Below are 10,982 nucleotides of genomic sequence, written 5' to 3'. Positions count from 1 at the left end.
TCCGCCGCGCCGCCCGCCCCGGCGCTCCCCCGCGCTCGCTGCCCCGGGGCCGCGCGCCTCGTCACGTGCGTTCCCCTCGCCGCTCCGGCGCCCCGCGGGCCCTCCACCCCTGACGCCACGGCCCACGGGTCTACACGTGCCATGTGAAGTCCCCACGCTCCGCAGCCCCCGGGCCGCACGCTCTTCAACCTTGCGGGGGCCACGTGCCGCCTGTCGTGTGCTGTTCCCGCGAGGTCTGAGCGCACCGTGCCCTCGGGCCCCTAGCGCCACTGCCGGCCGGGGACATCACGCGCCGGGCGGCGTCAACTTCTTAGGGACGGCACCTGCCGCGCCAGGCGCCCTTCCCTCCGGGTCCACGTAGCCCGGCCGCCCGCACGCTCGGCCGACAGGGGGCACTGACACCGGGGCCTGGGGTCCGGGGGTCCTGGGGTCCGGGGGTCCGGCGCCCTGTGGTGCACAGGCAGCCGGTGGGGCGCGACGCTGCGCTTCAAAATTGGTAGGAGTTGCGCTTTTGCGGGGGGGTTGGGTTGGACGGCTCTGGCGCCACCACAGAGTTGGCCCCTTAGGGTCGCTTGCCTCCCACCCTCCTTTCCTCTTTTCCTTCCAGTCTTTACCGCCCTTTCTCCCGCCATCAGGGAACATAGAAGGGCCTGGGAGAAACCCCACTGTGGGCGGGGCCTGAGACCTTCTCCTTAAGGGTGAATGCCCACGTGAGTGAATGCCTGTGCTTTCTGGGACTTGATGAAGAGAAATAGGGTTCGAGTGTCCATTCGGCGAACAGCGGCTTCCTGGTGCCGCGGGGTGACCACAGCAGACAAGGACTTGTCTCCAAGAACTCACCTTCTGCTCGGGAGAGGCTGAACCAGGAAAACCGCTGACAGGCACGACTGCAGTATGTGAGGGGGGCAAGGGAGAAGCCAGAGCAGGGTGGGGGGTACAGAGTGAGGGGAGAGACCACTTTCGGTAGACCTCTGAAGAGGGGACATTTACATAGCCGTGAACAAGGAAGATCTGGTAAGAGAGCTTTCTAGGTGAATGGAACAGCAAAGGCAGCAGGAAGGAGAGGGAGGCATGTCTGAGGGATGGCAGGGACGTCAGAGAGAGGTGCTTGGAGGGTGTGTGGGAGAGGAGGTCTTCCTAGCTTTGTGTGCTTTGGCGGTCAGGTGGTCCCCGGAGCACACTTTGAGAAACAAGGCCCTATGCCATGGATAGGTCCTTGTTTTCCTCTCCCGTCTGAAAATGGGCATTTGTATCCTTATTTTCCTTGCTTATTGTCCATCTCCCCACTGGACATCAAGCTCCATCAGGGCTGGGACTATATGCTGTCCCTCCAGCATCTTTCACACTGCCAGGCACAGACAGACCACGCTTCTGAAATAAGTGACAGAGGGACACTCAAGACAATCCTTTAGGAGTAGATTTGATCATCCCAGGGAGACATAGGACTTGCTGAAGAGCACAGGATGAAGATACAGAACAGAAGTGCTCCCCCTTCCCTGGATTTCTGTCTCAGTGGTTTGGAGTGGGGCCCTTCTACTAAGTTCTCTGGTCATTCTGATGCTCCTGGTCTGGGACTTTGAGAACCATTGATGCTGAAGACTTGAAGCTCATCCCAGCTGGGTCTGACTTCAAAGCGCACATGATCAATGAGATCCACTGGGGTGTAGGGTCAGCTGGGCGTTATGAGAACCTCTGGGTGAGGGGTACTGTCCCCGGAGGTTGGGCCTATCAGAACACTATGTGCCTGAGTCAGATGTTGGGGTGACCTGTGGACAGAGACCCCGAAAGACTGGGTGGAGACCATCAGTAGGGACAGTCCTTTCCTCCCCCTCCCCCCCATCCACCCACATACACAGACTCACTGTGCCCAGGAGTTAAATTACTGCCTGATCTTATCCCTGACTTGTGCTAAACTATGTCCAATAAAATTCTTTTAAGTCCTTTTAAGGAATTCCCTCTTTGCAGTTCCTCCCTCCCTGTAGAGCCTTCCAGATTTTCAGCTCTTCTCTTCATATCTTCATTTCCCTCCTGAGAAGCATTCCTTCCCAAGCTGTTGTGTGGAAAGGCACGTTGAGGATGCCAGCGAAGGTTTTCTGGAAAGATGAACCATCGATGCTTGCTGAGTACCTACTAGGTGCCAGGCAGGTTGCCGGGCGGTTTGTAGGCGTCAGAGGCACAAAATGGGTTCTGGCTCTGGCTCGGAGAACTGTTTTCTTTGGCTGGATTAATTTTTTTTTTAATTGTGAATTAGTTGCCAACCTTTAAAAATTGGGAGATTTCACAAGACATTTTTTCTTTTGAAACACGGAGAGATCTGGCTGATATCCCTTAAGTGAGTGGTGTGCTGCTGCTGGGCTGGGGACACCCCTTCGCCTCAGCCCCTCAGCCCACATCATGTCATTCGCATGCCCACCGGGCCCCAGAAACGTGAGCTGGCGGATGGTCTAGGAACGCACAGTCAATGACGGAGCTGGATCTGAATCCAGGCCCATCAGATCTAAAAGCCCAAGCCTGTCAGGGGCAGAAAGCTGCTATTAGTATGGGGGCAGGAGAAGGATGTGGCCTCACTGGCCCCAAAGAAATACCTTAAAAGGGAGTTACTGTCAGGGGTTTAAGCATATGGTTTCCTTCCCATTCATAACCAAGTAAGTCATAAAGCTCCAGGTTGTTTTTCCATGACAGGAAGGGTTATCCAGAGCTGTCCAAACTTTTTTTTTTAATCCATCCTCCCCCTTGAGATGAGAGGGCTTTGATTTGCAAGACAACTGGCGACAGTAAAGAGAGGAGTCTGGAGAGGGGGTGACGGATGGGATTTTCTCCCTTGGCTGTCCTGGCAGGGGATGTGCCTGGGTGTCTGAGGGGTGCACACCCCATGGGAAGAGTGCTGTTCTGGGAGTGGGGGCAGGGCGGGGATGGAGGGCCTTCCTGGCCACCTCTGCCACCTCCTGTCACTCTGCCCCAGGCACTCTGCTTTTGTGTGCCTTGGACACCCTGAGCAAACTCTGTCCTTGTGCCTGGAGTGACCTGCTCCCAGCTTTCCATGTAACCAGTTCGTCCTGGTCTCAATTGTCCCCTTGGGACCACGGGCCCGGAGAGGGTGAGGTTGAGCAGTGCAAGGGCGAGGCTGTATTCAAGTCTTTATTTTTAAAGTTGGTATTTTGTTCATCAGGAGTTTGTTTTGCGCTACATGTTGATTTTTTAAAAAAATATTATATCAAGATATTATTTGGTTGTTGAGCATTTTTAGCGCCTCCTTAAATTCTGCACCCTAAGTGAGTGCCTCCCAGCTCGGCTCCTAGTCTGGGGTGCTCCGGACTGGCGGGCAGGGGAGCTGGGTTCTGGTTCAGGTTGTGCTGCTAGACGAGGCGTGTGAAAGGACACAGGTCCCCTCTGTGGTGCCCTGAGCCTCTCGGCTGTACCATCTCTCCAGGGAAGAGGTTGTACCTGAGTCTAGTTCCAGAACCATCCAGGACACCCAGTAGAGCTCTGATGGACTGTGCATCATCTGCCTTTCCTGGGAGCTTTGTGGCAGTTTTAGGCCTCACTGACCCCGGTCGTTATGGGTTGCCACTGTCCTTTTTTGGGTACCCCAAGTGAGGCGTTCGTCTGTGCACGCACCAAATCTTCATGGCTGCTGTGAGCAATGAGCATTGATTTTCTTGCTCATGTTCCCTGTCCTGGGGGATATCCTATGTTTTGGAGGTGTGATCATACACCCTATTCTTTGATGTCTTACTTTTTGTTCTTTGGTTTCATTCATTGGATCGTGTGACTCAGCTTCATTAAGAACCTTCCATAAGCCAAGCACTGAGCAAACACTTGGGATATAAAAGACACATTTCCAGCCCTAGAAGAGCTTACATTCTAGTGAGGGAGACCGCACGTAAGCAGAGCCTTGTGCTGCGAGCAGTCTGCAAGAGGTAGAGGCCTTCCCGCCCGGTTAGGGCCACACCGAGAGAACTGGGCACTGTCCTTTCTGCTGGGAGGACCCTGCGTCCTCGGTGCTGTCTCCACATGCCATCAACCCAGAGCAGCGTATGATCGCCTTCCTAACAGAATCTCCTTGAGGCAGTGCTGAAAGCTTACATTATGTCCACACTTGAATGGGCAGAGCTCTGAACAAGAGCTTCCAGTTCCTTCTAACTCCCCTCTTCCTCCATTCCTCCTCTGGACTGTGGTTTGTTCCTTAATTTTTCCTAGTCCTCAGGTTCCTCAAACCCTGTCTCAAAGCCCACCTCCTTCTTTGGCTTTCCTTCACTGCCCCAGCCCTCAGGGGACTCTCCCTCGCTCTTGTCCAAAGCCTTTATCAATGAATAGGTGCTCTGCCTAGAGCTTAATGAACATCTGTCTAGAGTTCCTTGCTGCTTTAGTGCATGCAGGGTGTTCTGGTTTCTGCAGGGAGAGGTCACTTGTCTGGTAGTCAGGAACAGCTGGGAGGGCTGCATCAAACAGATTTACCTTGCTAGGACTTCCATGTTTTTTTTTGTTTTTGTTTTTTTTTTTTGTTTTTGTTTTTTTTTTTTAAAGATTTTATTTATTTATTTGACAGAGACAGAGACAGCCAGCGAGAGGGAACACAAGCAGGGGGAGTGGGAGAGGAAGAAGCAGACTCATAGCAGAGGAGCCTGATTGTGGGGCTCGATCCCATAACGCCGGGATCACGCCCTGAGCCGAAGACAGACGCTTAACCGCTGTGCCACCCAGGCGCCCCTAGGACTTCCATGTTTTAAAAACAATGAATTATGTGCCAATATTTATAAATCAGGAGATCTCACATAAAAATCTGGATTTCTGGCATCCCTTGAAAACGTAGAAGATGTGCCAACTCTGAACCTTATTTTCCTCCCTGGCAAAAATTGGCTAAAGCTGGTAGCAACTTTTCCTTTAGCTGGAGCTTGGGTTCTCTGGTGTGCCACAGTCCCCACTACTCCTTAATGTCTAAAAGGGGGCTCCTTTTACTCATCCAGTTTACCGTCATGGCCCCCATAGGCATTTGAGATTTTAACCCCTACTTTCAGATTTTTTCTTTAAAAGGAGAGACAGTTCGTCAGAGCACTCTGTCCTGGCCGATGTTTAGCAAGGCTTAGAGGGAGTCTGGCCATGATTGCTGAAGATTTGCTGGGGAGAAGGGGGAGGGGAACGCCAGGAAGCTGCTCGCTATGAATCCTGTCCATAGATTGTTAGGATCGGTGAAGTCACATGGGTGTTTGAACTTGGCTGGTGCTATTTGCCTTATCTGAACATGTAGAGATATATTTAGTGTGCATATAAAACAATGGAGAGCCTACCGTTCTCAGATTTCTACATATATTTCTCACCATCTGCAGGCAGTACAGTTTTCCCCCATCTGAGAGCAAGGGAGCGGAGACCCAGGTCGGGAACTCGCTCAGGATCACGCGGCCAGGAAACGCGAAGCTGGGATCGCAGCATAGCTAGAATGACCTGGGAATCTCGATTGTGGCAGGACTGGAGGTGCTGGTAGATAATGGGTTCGTTATCGTTGTTTTCTCTCGCTGGAGTTGTTGCCTCATTTTCTGGGGATGTAGCCCGTCTCCTTCCTATTCTTTCCTTGGCACAGGGTTGAAGTGAGCTGGCCCGCAGGTCTGTTAGCTCCAAAGACACTCAGGGGGAAGAGGTTTCAGAAGCAAGAGGAGCATGGGGTGGGGGGAGGCAAGGAAGCAGTGGTCTCACACCAGCCATGGCCAGGTGACCTTAGCCCGCGCCTGGATCGCAGAAGCACAGGGCCCACCAGCCAGACCCTGGGCATGAGCTCATTGCCCGTGTCCCCGCATCTGAGGTCAGGGCCCCATTGAGCATCCGTCTTGCTGCAGTGGAAGATTTTAGTACCCTTGTCGTTACTTTGCATTGCTTCTGGGCTGCGTTCCCTCTTATTTCATTTTCATCTGAAATCCTGAGCTCACCCTCCTCGGCAGCTGACGGGACCATTTATCTCCAAGGCTGCAGCCAGTCGGAGGGCTGCTGACAGCTAAACGGAGTGCTCTGGGCTTTTGCCACCTTGTTTTGTTCCTGCAGACATGGATGGGAGACAGGAGAACATCTTCGTTTTGGAGCAGCAAAGCTGTCAGAGCTTTCGAGTCTCAGCTGTATCCCCTCTGCCCCAGAGGGCACTGCCTTGGTGGACTCTGTCCCTCCATCTTCTGCCCTTGGGGACTCAACACCTTAAGAGAGTGTGGCCTGTGCTTTGTAAGTATCCTGTCAAACGCTCCTGGATCATCATAGTTGGAACAGCTTCTAGAGATGGCATTGTTAGACCTTTTCTCAGGGTTCAGATAATCAAACGAGGCTCAGAGAGGGTGAGAGACTGGGGGGTTTGCACAGCAAATGAGTGGCAGAGCACCACTGGCAGCTCCGGCCCTAGCCCTTTTGCCTTATCCCAGCCTGCCCCTTGAGGATCTCAGAAGGCCCAGACTCAAGGGCCCCCCTCCCTAGGCACCAGCCACCTGGCATGCTCTTCTGCCAGCTCTCCGAACGGCTGCTCCTTCTCCCCGACAGTTCTCATCTCAGATGTTTCCTCCTCGGAGAGGCTGCCCCCGACACCCCCCCAACCCCACCCTCTACCGCATTCTCTCACATCCCCCATTTCTTGTCTACTCAGAGCTCTGATCAGCACCTGAAATGATCCCTGATCAGGGGCGAGATTGCATTTTTACTATCTCTCCCATCAGAACACAAGCTCCATGGGGGCAGGACTCCTGGCCGGCTTATTTTTTCTTAAATAGATCTTATTTATTTATTTGAGAGAGAGAGGAAGAGTGTGTGCGAGCACATGAGCAGGGGGAGGAGCAGAGGGAGAGGGAGAAGCAGAATCCCTGCTAAGCAGGGAGCCTGGTGCTGGGCTGGATCCCAGGACCCTGAGATCATGACCTGAGCTGAGGGCAGACGCTTAACTGACTGACCCATCCAGGCACTCAGTGCAGGCTGGCTTACTCCCTGGTCTTTCTCAAGGACCTGGCACATGAGAGGGCTCCATAACCATGTGTGGGGATGCAGGAATAAACCGAGCTAGGGGGATTTTGGGGACTCCGAATGGCCCTTAAACAAGGAAACAGTTTTCAGTAAGCAATGAAGATCGAAACATCCACAGAAACCCCTTCATTTGCTTTAGGTAAGGTCTTCTGTGTGGAAACAAAGTCCACTCCTAAAAATGCTTCAAAGCCAGGGGTTGGTGGCTCTGACACCATTCACTAAGCACTGGGGCCATGGCGTGCGCTGTGCAAGTGCTGGCCACGCACCAACCGGGAGAGCCGGGCTTCACCGGGAGTCTTCTCAAACTGGCTTAAACACAAAGGAGACTCCATCGGGTCACGTGGTTGGAAAGTCTAGGGGTTGGTCTGCTTGAGTCCAAAGCCCACACTCTTCCAAAACTACTTAACAAATTACTGTATACTTCATATACCATGAAACATGCAGATCTTAAGCTTATGGTTTGACCAGTTTTGACAAATGTGTGCACCTGTGTAATAACACACACCTGTCAAGGAATAGAACCTCTCCATTACCCCAGAAAGTTCCTTCAAGTTGCCGGCTTCCAGGCAAGCCCTCCTTCCCAAGCCCTGCCGTCCCAGGGGCAAACACCCTCCCAAGTTCTTTCACCATAGATTAGCTTTGTGTCTTCTGGGATGTCATGGGAATGGCGCCCTACAGAGTGGACCCTCTCGCATCTGCCTGCCTCTGCTCAGGATCGAGTTTGGTGTTCAGCACCCATGTTGTTGCAAGTGTCAGCGGTTCACCCCCTACTACTCCACACCGGGCAGTGTTCCCTTGTACTGACACACCACATGTTGTTTTTCTGTTCCACTGTTGACGGGCACTTGGGTTGTTCCAGGTACCGGCTTCATGAATAAAGCTGCTGTGAACATTCATGGGGGAGACTTTTTATGGACATGTGGATGCATTTTTTAAAAAATTCCTAGGAGAGAACTTTCTGAAGATCTTTCTGAGAAAAATCCCGTGTCCTCAATAGTGATGATAGACCACCTCCCTGTGCTGGGGGCTTCTGTCTGTAGGTCTGACTGAAGCCTGGTTGTGAGCTGGGTGAGGGCCCAGACCGTTGTCATTCGAAGTACTGTATTTAATAGCTGGCCCCTACCCAGCATCGATGAGTGGGTGGAGGGCTGAATCTGTTTTGGTCGGATAGCTGGTTGGAGACAATTCTCCATGGGTGTCTTTCATTTCTGCATATCTCACAAGCAGAGGCACTAACTGCCTTTCTTCCAGACTACAGTTTAGAGGTCGTTTGTGTAGTGAATAGCCTTGGAAGATAGAGATAGTATCTTTCTCCAGAACAGAAGGTAGGCATGTTTACTGTCCGTTATAAAAGATTTGGGTTTCCAAATATTACTCAGACTGAAAAATAGGAGGGAATTCTGACACGGGCTACAACATGCATGAACCTTGAGGGCATGATGCCAAGTGAAACAAGCCAGTCACAAAAAGGACAGAGACTGTAGGATTCCGCTTAGAGGAGGTCTTTAGAGTAGTTGAACTCAGAGAGACAGAAAGTAGTGTGAGAGTTGCCAGAGGCTGGGGGAAGGGCAAATGCGGAGTTGTTTAATGGGTATGGAGCTTCCGTTTTGCAAGAAGGAAAAGCTCTGGCAATGAGTAGTATATTTAATGGTACTGAACTGTACACTTAGAAATGGTTAAGAGAGGGATGCCTGGGTGGGGCAGTTGGTCCAGCATCCGACTCTTGGTTTCAGCTCAGGTCATGAGCTCAGGGTCCTGAGGTTAAGCCTTGTATTGGCCTTTGTGCTCAGCATGGAGTCTACTTGAAACTCTCTCCCCCTCCTGTTCTGCCCCTCCCCCCTGCTCATGCTCTCTCTCTCTAAAATAAATAAATAAATTAAAAAAAGAAATAGCTAAGATAGTAAATTTTACAGTATGTGTATTTAACACACACACACACACACACACACACACACACACACACACACTTTGGGTTTCCTAAGCTCAGAGTTCCTACCCTGTCCTATCCTGTAAAGTGACTCATTGCATGTCTTTGCACTGTTGTGTGGGAACTGGAGCTTGGGGAGCGGGAGCAGGGAAATGCTGATACTCTGGTTACTGCTGTGCTGTCGATAATAAACTGTCCCTCGTCTCTGACCCAGAGGTCTCGTGTCTTCTGCCAGCATCCATAAAGCTACGGCAGGCTAACTGGCTAGCTGCAAGGAGGGTCTATCCCAGACCTTTCCTAGTTCTTGATAATAGCAATCTCTGTTGTTTTTCTTTGCAGTGCTTTTTACAACTATAGTCAAATACGTATCTTTAAGTATCTTTAAGTACTTGTCTGCCTCACTCAACTCTACGCTCGCTTCTTCAGAGCTTTATTCCCAGGGTCTCACACAGTGCCCTTGGCACATAAGAAGTGCTCAATAAATATTTGTAGAACGAATGACTGGATGGCTTGGTAAACGAATGCTTGTCGCCTTGATCCCATTGTCTTTTCTTCAAGAAGAGCACTTCTGGAAGAGACGGCCTGGCTTACTCTCCCAGCTCTTTGGAGGCAGGCTCCTGGGGGAGCCATCTCTGCTTTGTGCCAGGCTGGCTCTCAACTTCTTCCCCACCCCCTACCCCTCCCCCGAGCTCCCACTGCACCAAGACTACCGAGGGCACTGGAAGGGGAGGAAAGTCCCACTGTTCTCGATCTGCCAGCCGTTGGCTTGTGGTGGTCAAGTATCACCCTCTCCACTTTCCTGAAGAGGAAACAGAGGCTCAAGGAGGTAAAGGACTCATGTAACCCTTGTCCTGGGCTTGGCCATTCACTATCCAGGCTCAGATGGGTCCAGATGCTGGGACTTTTGTTCCCATAGACTACCGGCAGACCTCCGGCCATCATGGGGCTGGATAGGGGTGGAGTGTAGAACTATCTTGACTGTTGACAGGAAGGCTGACCCACAGCAGTTCGGGTAGCTCTCCACAGGACCGTTGGGGGCCTCAGAGCAACTGCCAAGGGGGGGCCTTGCCTGGCTCTGCGTAGCTCAGGAGGCTACTTCATTGGCAGGGGGTGGTGTGCGGGGGCAGACTTGTCTTCTCAGGCTCTCTCTCTCTCTTTTTTTTTTTTTTTTAAGATTTTATTTATTTACTTGACAGAGATAGAGACAGCCAGCGAGAGAGGACACAAGCAGGGGGAGTGGGAGAGGAAGAAGCAGGCTTATAGCAGAGGAGCCCGATGTGGGGCTCGATCCCACAACGCCGGGATCACGCCCTGAGCCAAAGGCAGACGCTTAACGACTGCGCCATCCAGGCGCCCCTTTCCCAGGCTCTCTTGATGCTGACTGGAATCCTATTCTTCCTCCCTCTAGGTCCGCTCCCCTCAGACTCCCAGGCTAGTCGAATCTCCTCCAGCCACCCCAGGATGGCAGTCTCTGGTAATTTCTTTGTTCTCTTTTCATAACATTATTATGGCATACACTTTATGCCTTGTTCCCCTTGGGGCCTCCCATTTATTTTCAAGAGCTTCCTTTTGAAGTAAGAAAGGAAGGAAACCAAAGGAAACTTATCAATTTCTCCTTTCTGCGGAAATAGCTTCTATTCTCTTTCACACAATGTGGGTCCCTCTAACTTATGGGGGCAGAGTCTCCATGGGAAGGACGGGCAGAGAAGGCAACAAAAATGTAAATACTCTTATTTAAGATAGGACTCTGTGGCGTTCAGGAATTGTGGGATGGGTTTGGAGCCGAATTAGGGCTTCCAGGTGACATCCCTGGTCAAGTCTGTGTGTACTTATTAAGCACCTACTGTGTGCCAAATGCTTTGTTGATTCATGGACCTCAAGTGCTTAAAAGATATGCTTTCTTCTCAGTGGTAAAGCCGTGGTTGTTGCATTTCCATTCATACGGGCTGGAATGAAAAATCTGGGGGGAAAATTAGCCATCAGCCGTAGGAGTAGTTTGCATGGTCATCGACGTACCCATTCATCTTTAAACAAACATTTATTGAGCAGCTGCTATGTGCCAAGTCTT

At 51.7% G+C, this 10,982-nt stretch overlaps 1 long non-coding RNA gene across 1 annotated transcript; it reads left to right on the top strand.

The window, feature by feature from the left end:
• The first annotated feature begins 5,367 nt into the window (after positions 1-5,367).
• Positions 5,368-10,344, top strand: LOC117795692. Its single transcript, XR_004619808.1, has 3 exons — positions 5,368-5,489; positions 6,034-6,204; positions 10,323-10,344. It is a non-coding gene; the product is annotated as an uncharacterized LOC117795692 (long non-coding RNA).
• Positions 10,345-10,982: the final 638 nt, after the last annotated feature.

The sequence above is a fragment of the Ailuropoda melanoleuca genome, chromosome 13 (assembly GCF_002007445.2).
Source record: "Ailuropoda melanoleuca isolate Jingjing chromosome 13, ASM200744v2, whole genome shotgun sequence".
Lineage (NCBI taxonomy): Eukaryota > Metazoa > Chordata > Mammalia > Carnivora > Ursidae > Ailuropoda > Ailuropoda melanoleuca.
This window is presented reverse-complemented; position numbering and strand designations above follow the sequence as displayed.